We start from the raw sequence: 18799 nt of genomic DNA, 5'->3' as shown, positions 1-18799 counted from the left end.
TCGTATAGGATTTGTTTGTTATTTCAACCATTCTTTCTATACAATAGTTGCAATCGAATACTAATGACGTGTAATATGTGCCCTGAATACGTACGTGTAACGAAACATTGATTGTAAATAAAAACATTTGAAAACCAGATGACGCTCCGTTATTTTTCTATATAAAATCAATATTTCAATAGCCAATGCTAATATTTGTTATTACTTTATACATGCCGTATGTATTTCACCGACAAAATGAATTTAAACTTTTATCATGCCTCTGTTAATATTTTTATACCATATTTTTTACACGAAGAACTGCGAGGAAGATATAGTAGCTTGTATCGCGTATCAATCATTTCGCGAAATTCATGTTTTCAAATTAGTACCCACAAACTTTTTTTTTATATTTTACATCACTGTGATTTTTAACGTTCCATACGATACTAGAACTTGATAATATTTATGTCCAATTAAACGATCTCAGTATTACAGTAAGTAATTAATAAATGACAATGGAACACTCACCATACAATCGCAAACATTAAAACAATCTTCACACGTTATACACCCATTGCTTTTCTCCTAAAAAAAAAATGCCAAGTTAACAAACAAGACACAAATAATGATTATTTATAATTGTACAAAAATAGAATAATAAACGCACACGCTTATGATTATACAATAAATCTTCCAATAAATTTACATAATAATAAAATTTTTTTACTTTTTCATATTTCTAAAACACAAAAATTAACTTATTAACATTTCTTAATGCTTTAGGTAAGAACGAGATTCAAAGCATCCAGAACTTTGTCGAAACCGGTAGACAGCACGACTTTACGGTATCGAAAGGCTATAAAACACTGGCAATTGCTCTGTTCTCTGTCCTATCTTTTATAGCCTTTGGAAACGTTCGTGATTCCTTCTAGTGACGAGCAATAATCGGTAAGGAACCTTGGGTTAATAATGTCTCCGTTAAGTGGCCGACAGAACGCGCTTAAATCACCAACACCGTGTAAAAAGAAAAAAAAATTATTCCCCCGTGGAATCTACGCGGCGTGCCTGATTAAAAATAGACATTTTGCGAGTGAATCTGCGACAAATTAATCGTTGGACATTTTTATCGCAATTACGCGCGAACTATCACGATAATTGTCGCGCGACGGCAAATTCCATGTATTTTAATTATTTTGTTGTCGCCTGAAGCGCCTCGACCATCTACGTTTAATGTACCCATTTCGAACTGTTTGTACTGTTAGTCTCATCGATCAATTAGGAAGAGATTTAACAGATACTTATTATTGTTAACGATTAAATGAAAAAATTGATCAGACTCTATTGACGACGGTCACAATGCTCAATTTATCCAATTATCTTTTTCTCTGAAACTAATATTTCACTTAATCTTTCTAACACCGTTAGAATTCTGTCATTAAAAATTTACTCCTCCCCTACGGATAGGAAGCGTAATATTACGATTTAAAAAGAATAAAAAGAGATTGCAATGATCGCAGCAGCGAAACCGAACGCGTAACCGAAAAATTCACCCTGGATATCGTATAACGCGGCGGGAGAAGAGCATACGGGAGCTGTCGTTGACAGTTTCGTTGGCTGGCTCTAATCGGCTGTTTCTACTAACCGCCTTGCGGTCGCTTTTAAGTTCCAACGATCCCATTCAACGTACTTAGATGCGGCAAGTTTCACTGTCATGTAATTTTCCGAGGGTAATCAAGATCGAAGCTCCTTGTTCGAACACGATCCCAATTACAACGACGTGTCCTGGTTACAGGACGAATAAAAATAAAAGGGCGGAGCAAGTTTGAAAGACGAGAAAGACAGGGCTGGCGAGTAGGGGAAAAAAGTTAAAACACGGTACAGGTTGGAGAGAAGCTTTATGGGGCAAAGAGAGGGTAGATGGGCCACGCTATCTTAACTAATCTTAACTTGGCTGAAACTTCGTAACCAATCCCATAGGAACCCGGGCACCTGACTTTGCCAACGTGGGAACGGTTCCTGGGACCAGTACAAGACTTCCAGTTCGATCAGTAATCAAACTAGTGGCCGGATACAATAATCTGCTGCATGATAAAGCGAACCGATCGAACTGCTCGCGATTGAAATGGGATAAATTGGATTGCGGGCTGATGTTTCGGTGGAATAACGCCGCGTGGAACAGGGGGAGAGTAGTATTGGTCGATTTCGAAAAAAAAAACAAATTAGAAATAGGTTTTATAATAGAGGATATTAGAATGAATCAATCTTTTAAATCGAGTTCAATCGATGAAATAGGCAGATTCTGCCCCTGAATTGGCAAAGGTGCATCTAGCCATTCTGTCGCAATTAGACATAAAATTCATCGTGATCATGAAATAAAATAATAAAAATATTAGAACCGAATATAAAATTTGTGGAATTAGTATCGATTATACTAATTTCAATATAATTCTATTTAAATAATATAAAACAAAGTAGAGAATGAAGTGAAATAAGATTTATAGGTTTGTACTGTTTGAAAGATATAAATCTTATTCTTGACACGTAATTATTCAACATACGTCCGAATTCTCTAGCATGTTCATCCACTGTGTACGTGTGTTTATCGCAAACACAACTCTCGATAGAAATATATTCAGATCAACTCATCTGGGACACATAAATCAACGCGTAGATTCGTTGGAAACCCCAAAGCCGACTGGTAAAAGTTCGAAGCGTAAACCAGACGGCGGGTCCAGTGGTATCAACTATAGAGATCTCCCTGTACATTCTTTTCCAATTTACAGTGCATAGTTAAAAAATCAACAAATAATATTATTTATTCAATAATATTACTTTAAACACCAGTAACAGCATTATTTCTCTTCCTCTCCAAACAGAAGTGAATGTTTGTTGCGCTCCCAAAAATTTTAAACGAAAATATTGTTAAAAATGATGCCAAATGGAATCATATTTTTCTACATTTGTAAAAAAACCACTTTAACACAGTTAACGATATTATTCTGAAACGCACAATTTATAATAATAAAAAACAAAAATGTAAAAGCACACTGACATGCTTCCTAGAGTTTCCAAAAAAAATAGAACATTAATCAATCATTTGAATTTCTCTCTCTCTCTCTCTCAACAACTTCTAGTACAAATAATACTCTTCTATTGCATCAAAAAAATTCTACTTCGTACCGTAGCTTCGAATCAGAATCGATTTTTATTAAAAATATCAGCCCGGCTAACCGTTTGCTCGCACAGAGTGCCGCATAAAAGAAAAACACCAAAAGTCAGCGGATTATATTATTTTCAATCGTAAATTGCGATCAAACGAATCGATTATTGCGCTAAAGGAGATTCTAATTCGTGAAACGAACAACGATCTCGACGTCCACTCACGAATCACGTACGCGAGTAGGTAAATGCACAACCCAAGTCCAGGGGCTGCGAGTATGCAAATTCGAAGTAGGCGTTACTCCAGTTGAAACGTGAGACGTATATAAATGCTTTATGCATCCGGAAGCACATATTTTGTAATAGGTGATATTCTTTAATAAGGGTAACTGACTTGGCGCAAGAAAAAGAAACAAGATTACTCATTTTAACATTTACATAAGTGGCGTCTTCGAATTTTATTTAAAAATACTGAGAATTTTTATTTCAACTCTAAAGCCTACGTAAGTGTGGATTGATAAATATGAGTTTCTCTTCTATGTCATAACGCGCTCTTCTGTGATAAAAAAAATTCATAATGTCAGGATATCACGCAGTAATGACGAACAGATTATCTGTTACGAGGATCTCGTGGTAAGAGCAATCACAGCCAAGATTATTGTCATAACGGTAACTTTAATTGACCATTAAATTATCGTTTGCATCAACTTCATCTTAGAATTAATAACAGAAGTTCTGTTTCTACGATTAAGTCTACGAGAAATGGGTGTTTAATTGATTTTTGCAAAAGATCTGATTTTTAGTTCACCACCTCTTAAAAATTTATAACGCTCCATGTAAATATAGCTGTTAAAAAGTTTTCAGTACAATGGAAAATTCATATCAACGACTAAAAGCACAATTGGCACGTTAAGAGACAATTTTCTTAAGTGAATTACTATTCGAGTGATCAACAATAACTTTGTAACAAAACAACCATTCCATACCGTTGATTACATTTAACAATACACCTATTACGTAAAATGTCGAGTTTAACAGAACCAAAGCTTCAACAAGCACACCGTCACCTCGTCTGATAATCAATCACTTAGTCACGTTTGTGATTACCCCGAAAGGAAAAAACGCTTGGAATGCGGAAATGTGATAATCGTTACGTGTAAATTGCACTCCACCGTTCTTAACAAGGAAGGCAGATAAATAATATAAGCGTTTGAATACAATTGTGTTGAGACGCTCGAGCTACATTGTGTATACATACATAAGACACTGGTTCTTAACCTTTTTTTTGCTGCGAATCCCCTCTCGCTTGGATTATTTCTGCGCGACCCCTTTCCAGTGTTTGTGCCACCAGATTATGCAAACTGCTCGCGCAGAATTCGATAACCCCTTTTTTCTGCTTCTCCCTTATTTTCCTCAGCCTGCTTTCACTCTTTGTAATCGCTGCCTTTGTTGCAACTTGATTAATTAGTAAAATCGCATCCTACAGCTGAGAGTCCTGTGCAATTACACACCTGTTCCTTTTTCGATACGGTACTTTTTAACTAAATTATCTTATTTGTCAGCTTCGTTCATTTTGCAGAGTCCTTTGAAATATATTGCATTTTCACTTTTTACTTAAAGTTCCAATTTATATTAACAACTTATAATATTTGGTACGTTCGACAATAAGAGCTTACACTTAGCCAATTAAATGGAAGCATAAACAATTTTAAAAAAATTGCGAAACACGATAATATGAAAAGGAAAAAGAGTTTACTTTATGAAAATAAAACGTAACGAAACAGACAAAAGGATTTTAAAAGACATACCTTGAAACAACGATCTATCTAGGACGGGGATCGCGTTGAACAAGCTGCAAGTATAGAACAGAGGTCCTAGATCACTTCTGGCGGCACCATGCCACATGGAAGGGCCTATCCGGTAAAGTTTATATTCCACACTCGACGCTTCCCTACCGCCACTGGAATTACAGTGCCCTTCACGATGTACCTACGTACGAGTACATTGAGTCACGTGCTACGCGACTACTATGTTTTAAACTCCTTTCCGTGTATCTCTGCGCCACGAGTGCCTTCCTAAAAAAAGGCAAATTAATTCCTTTTCCCCTTACAAACAAAACGAGCCTAATGCACGTTCGTCGTTGTTGATCGTACTTGCTTTTCCTTAATCTATAATTAAGAAATAATAGAAATCGCATTCGTATAAATGCACGTCGACTGGGTCACGATGCAAGAGTTCCGAGGGAATGATTTGAATACCGCATTGCAGGCGAATAAACCCCGCTGAGCTGCTACAAAGATGGCCGAATTCCTTTAATTTAATTCCTGCCTACTTAATAACTCGAACACAATAAAATTGTCGTAATATCGCGTTACTTCAGAGGGATTTAATTAAAATTCCCGTATTAACAGACGGGGAAGATTCTCGTCCGGTGTTTTTCGCGAGTCTGGGGGCAAGAAGAACCTCGCCAAAGCGATATTCGTACAGAAAAAGCAATTAGCGTTCGCTCGATCTCTTTGTGCGTCTGACACAACTGCTGTTTTCGCAATTACCGGCATTGTAGTCGGATTACGCGACCAAATTACAATCAATATCAACCTTACTGACAACCAGTTCGCTGCAAACGCAGATACTATTCCAAATTAAGTAATTCAAGAAAAACCTTCATTCAGTTAACGACGATTTCCTTCGAATCGTTATTCTTTCCTCTTCCGAGAAATGAATTCTTTCTAACTGTTCTACATTTCATGAATGGAAAAAAATTGATTAAATTTCATTTCTTATATCTATGATCTTATACTAGAATAGAACAGTAAGTAGGTTAGATAAATAATTAGTTCGAAATATCAAACAGAAGTGAATACACGCCCTCTGAATTCGTGCGTCTATTCTTATTGAACCTATTATACCTATTATAGAGAACGCAAAGACACGTATTCAGGAATAAAATATCGTTCGTGCCGTAAAATATGCAAATCATCTCCCGTCTGTTTACAATGTATCCCAGCAAGAATCCTCCTTACCGGTCAGAAAAGCGAACGGGTATCCCCTCTAAAATATAATTACATAATTTCCTATACGCCGCCGCGCAACACCCCCATAAGTTATCATTCGCGAGAAACATCCGACACGGCGGTTCCTCGCGCAAATAATTCGCCGAGCACTTACAATTCCGAACAGCCCCGATGCACGCGCGGAGGAAGCGGGCCGTGCTCGCGACGTTCTCGCATAATGCATATCTGTATCATCCGTTGCGCCCGGGCGAAACCCCCGTTTCACCTTCGTCTCGTTGCATCTCCGACACGGCTCCGACTACCCCGCAGCATTATTTCCGCGCGCCGTAATTCTGTTCTGAAACGCGTTATTTGTAACGGGAACCTGGGAGAACACCATCCCGTCCTCCCCGTTTCACCGGGCCCAGCTTCTCGGTTCCCGCGTGTTCTAATTGTTAACCGTTACGCGCGATCGTGCCGGGACGCTCGATATTATCGGTTCCGTTCTTTTTACGAGCCGTCCCACGCGATTATTCTTCGCAACCGATCTTTTTCACATTACTTCTCCTACTGTTTTTCAGGATACTTTGAGATATCTCGCGAATTCCACGCGTTTTATATAAATCTGACTGAGCTATTAAACTGTTGCAATTTGTTTGAAAAATTCCCAATACGTTTCTCTCTTCTCGTTCTCTTTTCACTGCCTTGTTCATTATTTCAGTGACAGTCTTAATCCAAATGACAGATTGATGCTTTTTTACATTTACAATCGATACTAAAAATTGCTAGGAAATGGTTTTTATAATATTTTATAGACTGGTTTCATAAAAGCCAGCCACCGGATATTGCAGTGCGCGATAAATTTATTATTGCATAATCGTATCGAAATTAAATTGATATCGCCTTGTACTACGACTTTCGAAGAAGCAAAGAAAGCAAGCCATTCCATGATAATTGGCATATTACAATGGCAAAAATTAAAGATTTTAATTAGAATCGTAGTTAGAGTCGCTGGAAACGCATTGCCCATCGACCGCGCGATACTTAATCAAGATCTTTATTCCTTAACGCGCAGTTTCAGACAAATTTGATGGTAGCAATCGTTTCGAGTAACGGGGTATAGTAAAACTGCAGGCGGGAAGAGAAAGAACCAGTCGTTTGCTGACTTGCCACATCAGAACTCGCAGGTTACCAGTAATTCGCCTCATTCATCACGAACGCGAAGCATATTCCGCTGTTTTATGTTAACGTAAAACAGGTGAAACGAAAAATGAAACTGTGAAGAATCGCACCGAACAGTTCCATTCCTCTTCGATCGAGTATGGCGACTTTGATGGGCAATTTTCTCCCTTTCCCTCTTTCTCTCCCTCTCTCTCTCTCTCTCTCTCTCTCTCTCTCTCTCTCTCTCTCTCTCTCTCTGTTGCTTAAATATAATATACAAATTGTTACAATTCTTATAACTGTTATAATTATTCTAAAATTGTTATAACTCTTTGAAACATTAACGGCAAATTTGCAAAGTTTCACTCTGTTTCGCATTTCCAAACCGATACTACAATTTATTAATGAGCATTAACTATTGAAACCTTCAGACCATGTTAAACGGCAAGATATCCTTGAAATTAACACCAACAAAATCACACGATCAGCGAATCGAAATCAGACTTAATCGACCCTCGTGTAAGTTTAAAATTAACTCTAGAACATAGACAAACACTCTAGAACAAAAAACTCAAACAATCATTCCAATTGTTCGCTGTTTTTCTCACGCGTCATCCAATATTCTAAAAATTTTCTCTACATAATATAATATGTCGTTGCAACTTCAAACGAATCATTAACGTATAAGATTCGCCAGAGTTTAAAAAAAAAAGAAAAAGAAAAAGAGAATGAAACCGAGGAGCCTTTGTATTCCACACGAGTCGCTTCGGTACAAACACGAGGGGGTGCATTCGCGAAATAGCTGGGCCGTTTGAAGACAAGGCAAGCCTGGGAGGCGAGGAGGTTCCCGCAGCAGTTCGTGTACGGCGTGTCTCGACCGATAATTAGCTATCGATTTCCACGCGCCGCGAGAATGCCTGCAATAATCGACTTCGCGCGTTCCACTATCTCAACCCTGTTGACCGTGTCGCTTCGAAATCGGGCTGTTTGCCGCCGTTTTTCGAACCCCCTTCGGACCTCGAACTGAGGGGGCAAAAGCGGAGAAAAAGTAGAGAAAGGATGAAAGGAGGAAATCCATTAATCACGAGACACGGACACGGGAGACGGGACAGCGTCGCGGAAATGAGGCAAAAATGCCGTGAAAAGAGCCGGCGCATAATTCACCGATGAACTCTCGTCCGGGAAATATCGGAGAAGGAAGCGATTTGTTGCGCGCTGAATTACCGTGACGATACGGAGGAGTTAAGGGCGATTGAATAAGGTCGATGATCTTTCATGTTTTGTACATTGCTACGAGATTAGAATTTGAAAATCAAAGCGCAATTTTTGTTTCACAGATCTTGAAAAATGTAGAGTCGCGGAAGTACCGATTAGAAATTGATTCTTTTGGGTTCCAAGACGATCGATTATAGTCGCTAGAATTTGCTAGAGGATCCAAATTATGCATCAACACTCTGTACCATTGTTCGAGGTTCAATCCGATGATCTGTTTCGCACGGTTGCGGAACATGCTTGTTACCTGTGTAACGGCAAACACACTTGACCGTGCGATTAATCCAAACTGTTATCGTCATCCACCGTGTTGTATGACAGATTCTGACACTCGCTATATCGATTTAGGCCTGGTAATAGAGTAAATACCTTGTTGCAGAGTGAATACCACAATGGGTACGTAATTCAGTCTAGAGATAATCCGACAGCGCGTGAAAGCGCGTTCGTTGAAGCCCCCCCTGCCGATTGAATGCGGTACTGAAAAGTTTTCAAGTTCGGTTTGATAACGTAATACAATGTAATTTAATATATAAAATTAATGAAGCATTTGTAATTATTGGAATATATCTATAAATTTGAAAAATGTTTCTTGCATTTTAAATCATTTTTGTTTGACATACATATTTTGAATAATACTTCCTCGTACGAAGAAAATCAATTGTATCAAATTCCAATTCTTTAATTATTTTATTTAACACTGACCTTGAGATCAAAGATTTAGATACAAATATTGAACGATGTTTCTTTGTAAACACATTAAACGTTTCGTTTCCAAATTCCAAATATAAACTATTCAAGTATCGACGCACAATTATTATTGATTTCAGCGGTGTTTAGTTTGTTGAAAACGATTGTCGCAGTGCAGTAAGTATGTTAGTTTGCATACTTCATGTATGACTGCGAATTATCTTGACTACTCGATCGTGAAACGGAACTACATAAAATAAGCGTGCAGAAAATTAATTCCTCTTCACAAGTTTCCCTTTGAACGAGAGAAGGTAACACATAACGCTCATTTGATATTCCGTGAAATTCGACGAAAGTAATACGCTTGAAACGTGCGGTAGTTCGCCTGAGTGAAAAGAATTTTATTTGTACTATGAAAATAAGGCGATCGTTGCTTTATTTATTGCAAGTTAAAAGAGAGACGTAAAAGTACCACGCACGTCTGCCTTGAAATGAAATTAATATGCATGTGGCGGCACTCGCCACTAGAGGGAGAGCACCATTTACACTTTCCTGAAAGTACCCGATGACCCATCCTTTCCAATATATAGAAGTTCTGAATTGTCCCTAATATCCCAGCGTCTAAGGCAGGGCCTGCTAGGTAGCCTTACTGATGAGTCCACTAGCAGGCCCAGGACAAAACGTTCTTCCCCTCTCTTTTCCTTCTTTCTTTCTTCCTACATCTTTACAGCACAGCAAACCGAAGCAGCGCAGCCGCTTCATGCATATTAACGTGCTCGTGCTATTTTCACTGATTCTGTTTAGATTGGCAATATTCAAATGATATTGCCAACGAACCACTAATGGAAACATTTTGATAAGATACCTATCGATGTTAATCAGAAGCTTAATCTAATTAACATATTCCCAATCTATGCTTTAATTCTGATGATTGATATGTATTAGCATCAACTTAACTCATCTGTCTCATTAAAATTTCTGTAATGTATAAGTTTTCTGAGAGAATTGTAACGTAATAATAAACAATTTATTGCCAAACAAAAGTTTATAATTGTACGACAAATTTGATTTAAATTCATCTTCTTATCTTACAGCGTAAAACTATTAAGCAATTTGAAATAGAAATTTAGCCGTTGCAATAATAATAATAATAATAATTAAGGAGCCGTTACTTACTTAGAATTCCCGTTTTTCCTTATTACTATATTCATGTTTCTAACAATATCTAATAACCTTACACATCGAATGTTTGAATACTAAATTTCATTGTTACAGTCGAGGTGCTCCTTAAGTTTATTACCCGCTACGGTCAATTCGGAGCACACGATAATCCCCTGTGCATCACACGGGAGTGAATTTTTAGCTGTAAACTATCCTCAGCTGGAAAAACACGTTCATGTGAAAAGCTTGGATCATCCAATGAAATTAAAGAACATCCTCCCTCAATTCCCGCCAACGCCGATCCACGCACATTATTGTTTGGTATACGCCCTACACAATTATTATAAATGTCTGCTCGAAGAAGAAAGAACCAGATTCTCACAATTTTCCTAAAAAAAAATAAAAGTCTATTTATGTTTTCAAACGCTATTATACCTTCCAACATCCGAAATAAAATATTCGCTCGTTATTAATGTCAACACGCGAAGTGAGCACTCAAGAAAGTCATCTTTCACGCAAAACATTAGTGTGCTCGCGTTTGAAGATCTTACCTATACCTTTACTATAGCAGACACTATAATATATAATAAACTATAAAATATTATCTTTCGTTCTCTATGAACGAATCTAAAAAGTATCGTTACAATAAATAAAACGTAAGAAATACCTGAATATATAAGAAACATAGTAGAAGCAGGATAGAGGGAAAAAATATGAATCCACATTAGCCATTCATCAGGCAAACACGCCTCGCTAAAATACATACGGCAATAAGCAATACACGGTTAACCTGGTGTACGGCAAACTAAAGTAGTTGCCCCGGGAATAAAAGTAAAGTATGTGATGTTTGAAACAACAAACACCATTTTTTACAAGGTAAATAACATATTAAACAAATGTAGCTCACTAACGCAAACGCGCGACTCGGCTGTTCAATGAGAAATGACGGCAGTAGATACAGCCGCTACCCATCAGACGACCGTGTCACGCGTTCGAGTTACCAGAGGGTACGATCTATACAGCTCGCGTTTGTACACACAGAAAGTCAGCGATACTTATCGTTTTGTCGCTCTTTCTCCGTCAAAATTAGACTAAAAATTATTCTCGCCTGTTCGCTCGGGTACTACTAATTTATGTATAATTTCGATGCGACGATAATTGGTAGCCTCTTTTATTCAGTTGGCAATAACGAGGTACATTTTCGAGATTATTTTAATTTGAACAGTATTTATTTCAAATTCTACAATTTATGAAGTAGCGCTGATCGTGAACAAAATGTTCTGCCACCATGAACGCGTGTATTGGCTACGAGGCGCACCAATACCACATGTCCCAAATAATTTTCATTGACGTATATTCTACGTTTCGCAAAACGAGTCGATGTTGAATGGAAATTAATTCGCGGCAGAGGTTCGTGGAAATACCCAACACAAAATACCGTGTAATGAACTTGACGATATATAATAGAGCATTTTCTCTACTTAATTAAATGCTATTAATTAGTTCGGAACCGTGCATTCGGTATTCAGGCCGATAAGGCATTTAAAATGGAATTGATTCAGGCGAACGGGGACGGGAGACTGTGGGTTGACGTGACGTATGGTAATTTCTTTTTTTCCGTCGTTGAAAAATTACTGCACTTGAATAAGCCGCGTGTTCGCATGCGTTATACTTATCGCGGTTCTATGAAAATGCAACAAATTCTCGTTAATCCTTATTTGCAGCCGTTCTAGGAAAATACGAAAATTATATTGGAACGTAATGGGCAAATTCAACGGAATTCATTTGGAGACAAAAAAATAAGAATATATTAATAGAAATTTTGTTGCAAGAACATTAGACAACGACTTTAACAACGAACTTAGTTTCCACTAACATTCAATTTGATACGTTGATTTCCTTTCATATGTAGTATACTTTTTTAATAATAGTTATTAATAATATCTAGTAAGTATATTCACAGTTAGTGATACTGTGTTATTGCAGAAACGTAGTAATATTGTGAAAGTAATATACGATTTACCTTTCTGCAAATTTTTCAATAAATTGTTTAATCCCAATATTAGGTTCAAATTTGATGACAGAAATGTTAATAATATAAGTAACAATAATTTTATCTTCATTATATGAAGCAGTATTTACGTTTCTACATAAACTGAATCTCCCTGCAATCCAATTAATTCCGTTTCGATATATTACTCTTCAGCTTGTATTTAATTTTCAACGAAAATTGCTTTATTGTAATCAAACAATATTAATAACACAATAATGTGTGGTACAAACAATAACTGATCATCTTCGAAAATCTCAAAGTTATTTAACTCTCGTATCATAAAAATTCGTTTCGCGCGTAAAAAGATGCTAAACAAACTTTTAAACGACGTTTACGAATACGGACTTTTCGGTAACCCTCTCAATCCAATTTCCATCGTGGCCTAATAATCGTCATCGCCCTTTCCATAACCGTTAGGAAGGAACAATGACAATAACTTCCGCCTTCATCCTATTATACGACGAATTAAACATGCAAATGCCCTTCCATATCCGTACCAACGTTCCTCCGTAGCAATTATCAAACTGCTATCCGCGAGACGTTATCAGCGCCCTTTTTTCCCTATCCGATTTTAACTTGGCAAGGGTACGTGCGCGGGCGCGAGGACCGAAGGATCCGAACCAACTCCTGGCAGAACTTGAGGCAACTGCTATTATTTCCGGTGAAACTGCGAAACTTCGATGTCCCAAGCACGTCGTGACGACGGAAAGGAAAATTCACATTCGAAACATCTGCGGCTGCTTTTCCTAGCCGCCGTTACAATTAACTTTTAAGACCGCCGCCAGCTGTCTGCTCCGCGACGCAGAAGAAGACGCGGACATGGGGAATCTTTGGGTGAACGATGGAGAACGTTTCACGCGTAATTTCTTCCTTTCGCGTGGATTATTGTGATCGTCAATTGACGATGGCGCACAGAAGCGATGGATGAATAGGGTAACTTGGAGAGAAGACGCTTAAAATTAATAGTTTCGCGCCCTTTTCCTTTTCGAATAATTTTAACAAGTTCCTCGCTCGGCGTCAGAGCACGGTGACTCGTGTCCTCTATTTCAAAAAGTTCGTTGAACGGAATAAATTGGAGAAATGGAAACTCGAATGAGGTCAAGGAGATATTAGAATATTGATGGAAGGTGCTGGTGAACGAAGCCTTGAATGATGAATATAAAAACCTTGAATACGATAAAGAAACTGAGCCGTCTAAACCAGTGTGGAGCAAAAAATTTCGGAATTTCCATTCACTATTTCCTATTCACGGTACATAGCAAAGATAGTACTACCAATTTGCATAACAGATTACTTTTACTTCGTTACCTTAACTGATATTCGATATCAACAGAATATATCTCAATTTCCGCGTAATAACATTATACAATTTTTAAACATACATATAAAACGATGTTGAACGATGTGAAGCGCAACTTAAAATATGAATCAAAGGAATGTTGAAATTTTAAATGACCTTAGAATTAATTAAAAGTTTTATAAAGAAAAGAAAAGAGAAAAGATTGAGATTTAACTTCAGATGGACAGTATCGCGGTGAAAAATTAAGTAGTTTAGGCCCGGACATAGCCGGACGTGCAGAAGAAAAAAAACTTCCACAGCCTCCATAGCTCAGGGGTTAGAGCACTGGTCTTGTAAACCAGGGGTCGAGAGTTCAAATCTCTCTGGAGGCAAATTTTTTTCACGACAACGCCTTTACATACTTTTGCTGATAATATCGGTCAGATTAGATTTCGCGATAAAAGAACCGTATAAACTGAAACTGTACATAAAAGCAGGAATAAAAAGTACCACGTCGTAACGTGGAAATGAAATACCCAAATTTAATTTAATTTTATTACCTCGTCTTTTTTTTATCCAAAATAACTCCGTTTTTAAATTCACTCTGAAACGGCATCAAGACCGTTTGTTCTTTTTTTCTTATTACGTTAAAGTTGTAACTGAAATGTAACGTAAATTTCGTTTCTGGTGATTTGTACATCTATTTCTTTTAAACGGTTTATTGTACGACATTTTGTTGTAATTTATAGTGATACAAACTTATCAACTAGAAGACAATTATAAGAAAAATTAGAAAATCGATAAGTAATTCCTTACAATTGAGATGTTATTCTGAAAACGGATGCTGGACAACTGATTCGTCGTTTTAAAATATTCACTTGAAAAACTCATTCATTCCGCACATTCGGTCTCGTTCGCATTCTCAAATATTCCACATATAACGTACAAAACCTATATTATTGATTAATTGACAAAAGTTCCCTTTACATGAAAGGTTTATAAAAATTTACATACAAATATTTTCACACAATCTAAGTTAACTTTTTATATACATTTATTGTGAAACTAGATCTCCATCATAAATCCTCTCTCAAGATACACCACATTATTCCATCCAACATTTGAAAAGTGGAAAAAGATTATTTCTTTATACAAGACGCACCATTCACAGTCTCCCAAAAAGCTTAAACCGCGAACCGTCCAAGGTCTAAAGAAGAAAAAGAAAGGAACGAGAACAGAATTAATTAACGAACTCCCGCCTCTTTTCCGAGCATTCAAAATTCCACCTCGACTTTTATTCCGTTAGCGAGACAATGGACTCGGCTTTATGGCCCGTAAATTAATGGCGACTTCTCTATGGCTTCTCTCCTCGACGTTCGAACGGTATCGAACAGGTATCGGGCAAGAAATCGATAAATTCGCGCAACAAAGACCGCGGTGGGTGTGGGTAGGGTGGCGAATTGTAAGTCAGCCCGGCGCAAAGTGCTTTAGCGTTGTTGGAAGATGGTAGAATACACCCCCGTCTCGGGGCCCGGTTTGCTCGATAATATAAAGGCTTCGTATATTCGCCGATACGTGGCAGAAATTATAGGGAATTTCGAAATACATCGTTCGCTGTGTTCACGGCGGAGCGAGGTGGTCGTTCGCAGCCAACACGCCCACGTTATTACTCTCTTGTAAATTTAACAAGGAATGATATATCCGCTACCCCTCCACGATCTGAGCCTCGGACGATACATCTTTCTCGTTGACTACCTATTTAAACGGCTCGCACCCTTCCCTCCCGCTCTAGGGTGCGAATAGTGTGATATAAATTATTCTAGCGTATACCTCGATGGACACGCGAGACTTGAAGTGGTAAACATAATAATAGCGGTGTTGCACTTTAAAACTGTGAATTTTTGTTGTTAACTCTTTATTATGATTATTGAAACTTTATGAGCATAAAATGATTTGTTCTTTTATTGGGAGTAAAGGGTCTATGTTATACGAATATTCTTTCCATCTACAAAATGTCACGCGTAGGTATTTAACGAAAAGGAAAGGACCGTTCTGAAACGATGTTGGTGACACGACAAAAGGGATTGGCGAAATAACACACAGTTTAATGGCATCAACGAAGTTGGTGCCGAGTGACGGAGAATAATTAATATCGATAATGACGCGGCTCGGAAATGTTTCGCAACTTGCTGCTCATCGAGCGGGACGCGGTGTAATTCTAAAAGGGTAAGAGTTAATTCAATAGGAAGTATGTAACGCAGTTGCCGGTGAATCCAACGGGTCAGGTCCAGTTTGCCTTGGTGCCCGATACGTGGCCAGAAAATTAAAGTGAATTTCGCGTTGGCTTGCCTTCCGCGCGGCCGAAAACGAAAGATTCCCCCGCGCCATCCCATCCGCCCGATATTAGTCTAACGAAGCTGTAGTCAGCAAGCAACCGGCGGCAACCGAGAATTCCTGGTGACGAAGCTGGGAGAAAATAAGGGGCGACCGCGATTCTCGGTAAACCGCTTAATTTGAATTCTCGAATTTCGCGCGGGCCAAATTAAAACCGCATGCATGCACCGCCGGATGAAAAATTCGTCAAAGCGCTCCGAGGTTATGGATCAAACTGCAGTTAACGAAGCACGATTTCGATAAACAAACTTCACCGATTCTTTCCTTTTAAACATTTCTCTTTCGTTTCCTTCTTTTTTTCAAGTGATTCTCACTGAATTTCTGACTTGATGAAATGATCTGAATTGAAATGATCCAATACCGATTTGTACCGATTGTACCATACATGCCCAATACCTAGAAATACTGTTCGAAGTACCGCAATTGGTACAACAATTTACCGTATACTTGTGAATTCTTTATCAAAGGTACTGTTGAGCACAATTTCGTCCTTTAATTTCATTTTACACGCTCTCGTGCAATTACTTTTCATCCTGTTAACTACAAATAATACTGGCACAACAAGGAGAAAATATACAACTAACAATGAATAAACCAACAACATTTACTAAATATTATTATCCACAATCCTTGCATTCCTAAAACAACAAATTCCAATTTCCTACTGTCGTGGCGCGCACGCTATTATACATACACCCTTCAAATTCGGTAAACTCACGAAAGAAACCATCTCCTACAAATTCCCGTATCGTATCACCATGAGCCTCCCCCAAGTCGGCTAACCAAAACCTATGACACGCGACAATCCACGATAGAAGCGGATACACATCCGTATCCTTGGCCGTATCTACACAATATATCCATAGATATTCGGTATATTCGGCGGTCGAATGGAGAGAGCACGTCCTCGCGTGCGGAACGATTTCCATCGGACGGTGCATTAGGGCCGAGCCAGAAACGTTTGTTGATTTTTCCCCGTCGAGAACGACGACGATTTGTTCGCAAACATTTGGTTTCCCCCAAGCTATGGCCCTCTACAGATCCGTTCGTTCCCATTTTTCCTTCCGAGGCCAGCCCTGTTCCCTCCATCCTACCCTTTCTCTGTTGCGCAGAGCGCAACAACAACGCGTCGTTTACGTGATCGTCGTACATGTGTTCGTCGGTACGCGAGTGCACGTGCCCCTGCTCTGTGACGTGTACGCGTGCGTACACGTGCCTGCGGGTGTGTAAATGTGTGACGGGTGCACCGATTAAACACAAAAGTGGAGCAGAGGGGCACGCTTCGAGTCCCTTGCAGACATTGTGCAACACACAAGTGGTGTGTCGGCTGTTCGGAGGGAAACCGGGACTTATTTCGCGGAACGTTCTGGCACGTTTATCAAATTAAAGATTCACAGCACACGGTTAGGATGCTGCTTACTTTCTTCTTCTCCGTGAGAAGTTTAAACTGTACGCTCTGTTGGAATACGGGTTGAGGAACGAGCGAACTGCGTGGTGTGGAAACTTATGAGATCTCGCGTATGGTTTTTTTTCACCGGCCCCTCGTTCAGCGGAATTTTGTCTGAGTAGACATGGGGATGGTAGTCGTTATGACGTTCTTAAAATTAATATTTTATCATTACACCTAAAATAACTTGTATATAACCTAAGCGATGTCGGTAAATTATAATCCAACGTTACTACAAATACATCTGCATTTGAAGAATAATATTAAACAGATGTTTTCATTCTCTTTTTAACGACAAATGAAAAATTTAGTATCGATTAAATACATTTTCACATAAAAAATTAATAACAAACAGAGAATTCATTGCTAAAAACAAAATTAATTAAGGTTACTTCTAATATGAGTTGAAACAGTATTTTTTTCAGAAAAAATACAGAAAAATGTACCATACCACCTAGTGGAAAAAGGAAGCGTTGGTTAAATCTTAGCCAGAGAAATGCAAAAATCACCTCGTGAATTTTTCTCGTTTCGAGGACTGCGCGAGGGTCTTTATCGAGGTGGTTTCTCGCGAGAAATCAAAATTTCAAAAAATCCTTTCACCAGCAGAAACTCGCGAAAGGATAGTACATTGTGGGTGACGCACGGCGTATGCATAACAAATCACATCCGCGCTAGAATTTACTCGGATAATATTATTACTAGCGAATACTGCAGTTACCATCTAATAATGTAATTAGGTAATCGCTAACAAGATCGATGTATATACAGTTTACCAGGCACAATTGCCGTCAGTCTACTCGTGATTTGCCTGTTACATATTGTTTGCACGCCCGTCAATCGAGATTAGATTCGAATATTAATCGTTTCTAATTTCATAGCAATTTTTTTATTGCGTAAAATCAATGAGGTAACCAATGCGTTGTACGCATCATCGCAAATAGAAGTTATCTCACGAAAGGTAAACAATTACCAAAACTATTATTTTCAAATGAATTATCCGTAAAAAATAAACGTACAAGCGCAATCACTGAAACTGCATGCATTCATCTAAATCATGTCTCGTATTAAGAGAATCAAAATTTGAAGGATAATGATTTGGTTTTATGTAACAATTTTTATAAATATTTAATAAACTGTTAAACAATGCATAAACTAAACTGTCTAACGTTTTTACGAGTTTTGTACAGTCACAAGAAAAAGGAGAATCGTGA

The 18799-nt window shown here is 38.2% G+C and overlaps 1 non-coding gene across 1 annotated transcript; it reads left to right on the top strand.

Moving 5' to 3' along the window:
- The first annotated feature begins 14066 nt into the window (after positions 1 to 14066).
- Positions 14067 to 14139, top strand: Trnat-ugu (transfer RNA threonine (anticodon UGU)). The gene has a single exon. It is a non-coding gene; the product is annotated as a tRNA-Thr (tRNA).
- The last annotated feature ends 4660 nt before the right edge of the window (positions 14140 to 18799 follow it).

This window comes from Xylocopa sonorina, chromosome 8, assembly GCF_050948175.1.
Source record: "Xylocopa sonorina isolate GNS202 chromosome 8, iyXylSono1_principal, whole genome shotgun sequence".
Classification (NCBI taxonomy): Eukaryota; Metazoa; Arthropoda; class Insecta; order Hymenoptera; family Apidae; genus Xylocopa; species Xylocopa sonorina.
This window is presented reverse-complemented; position numbering and strand designations above follow the sequence as displayed.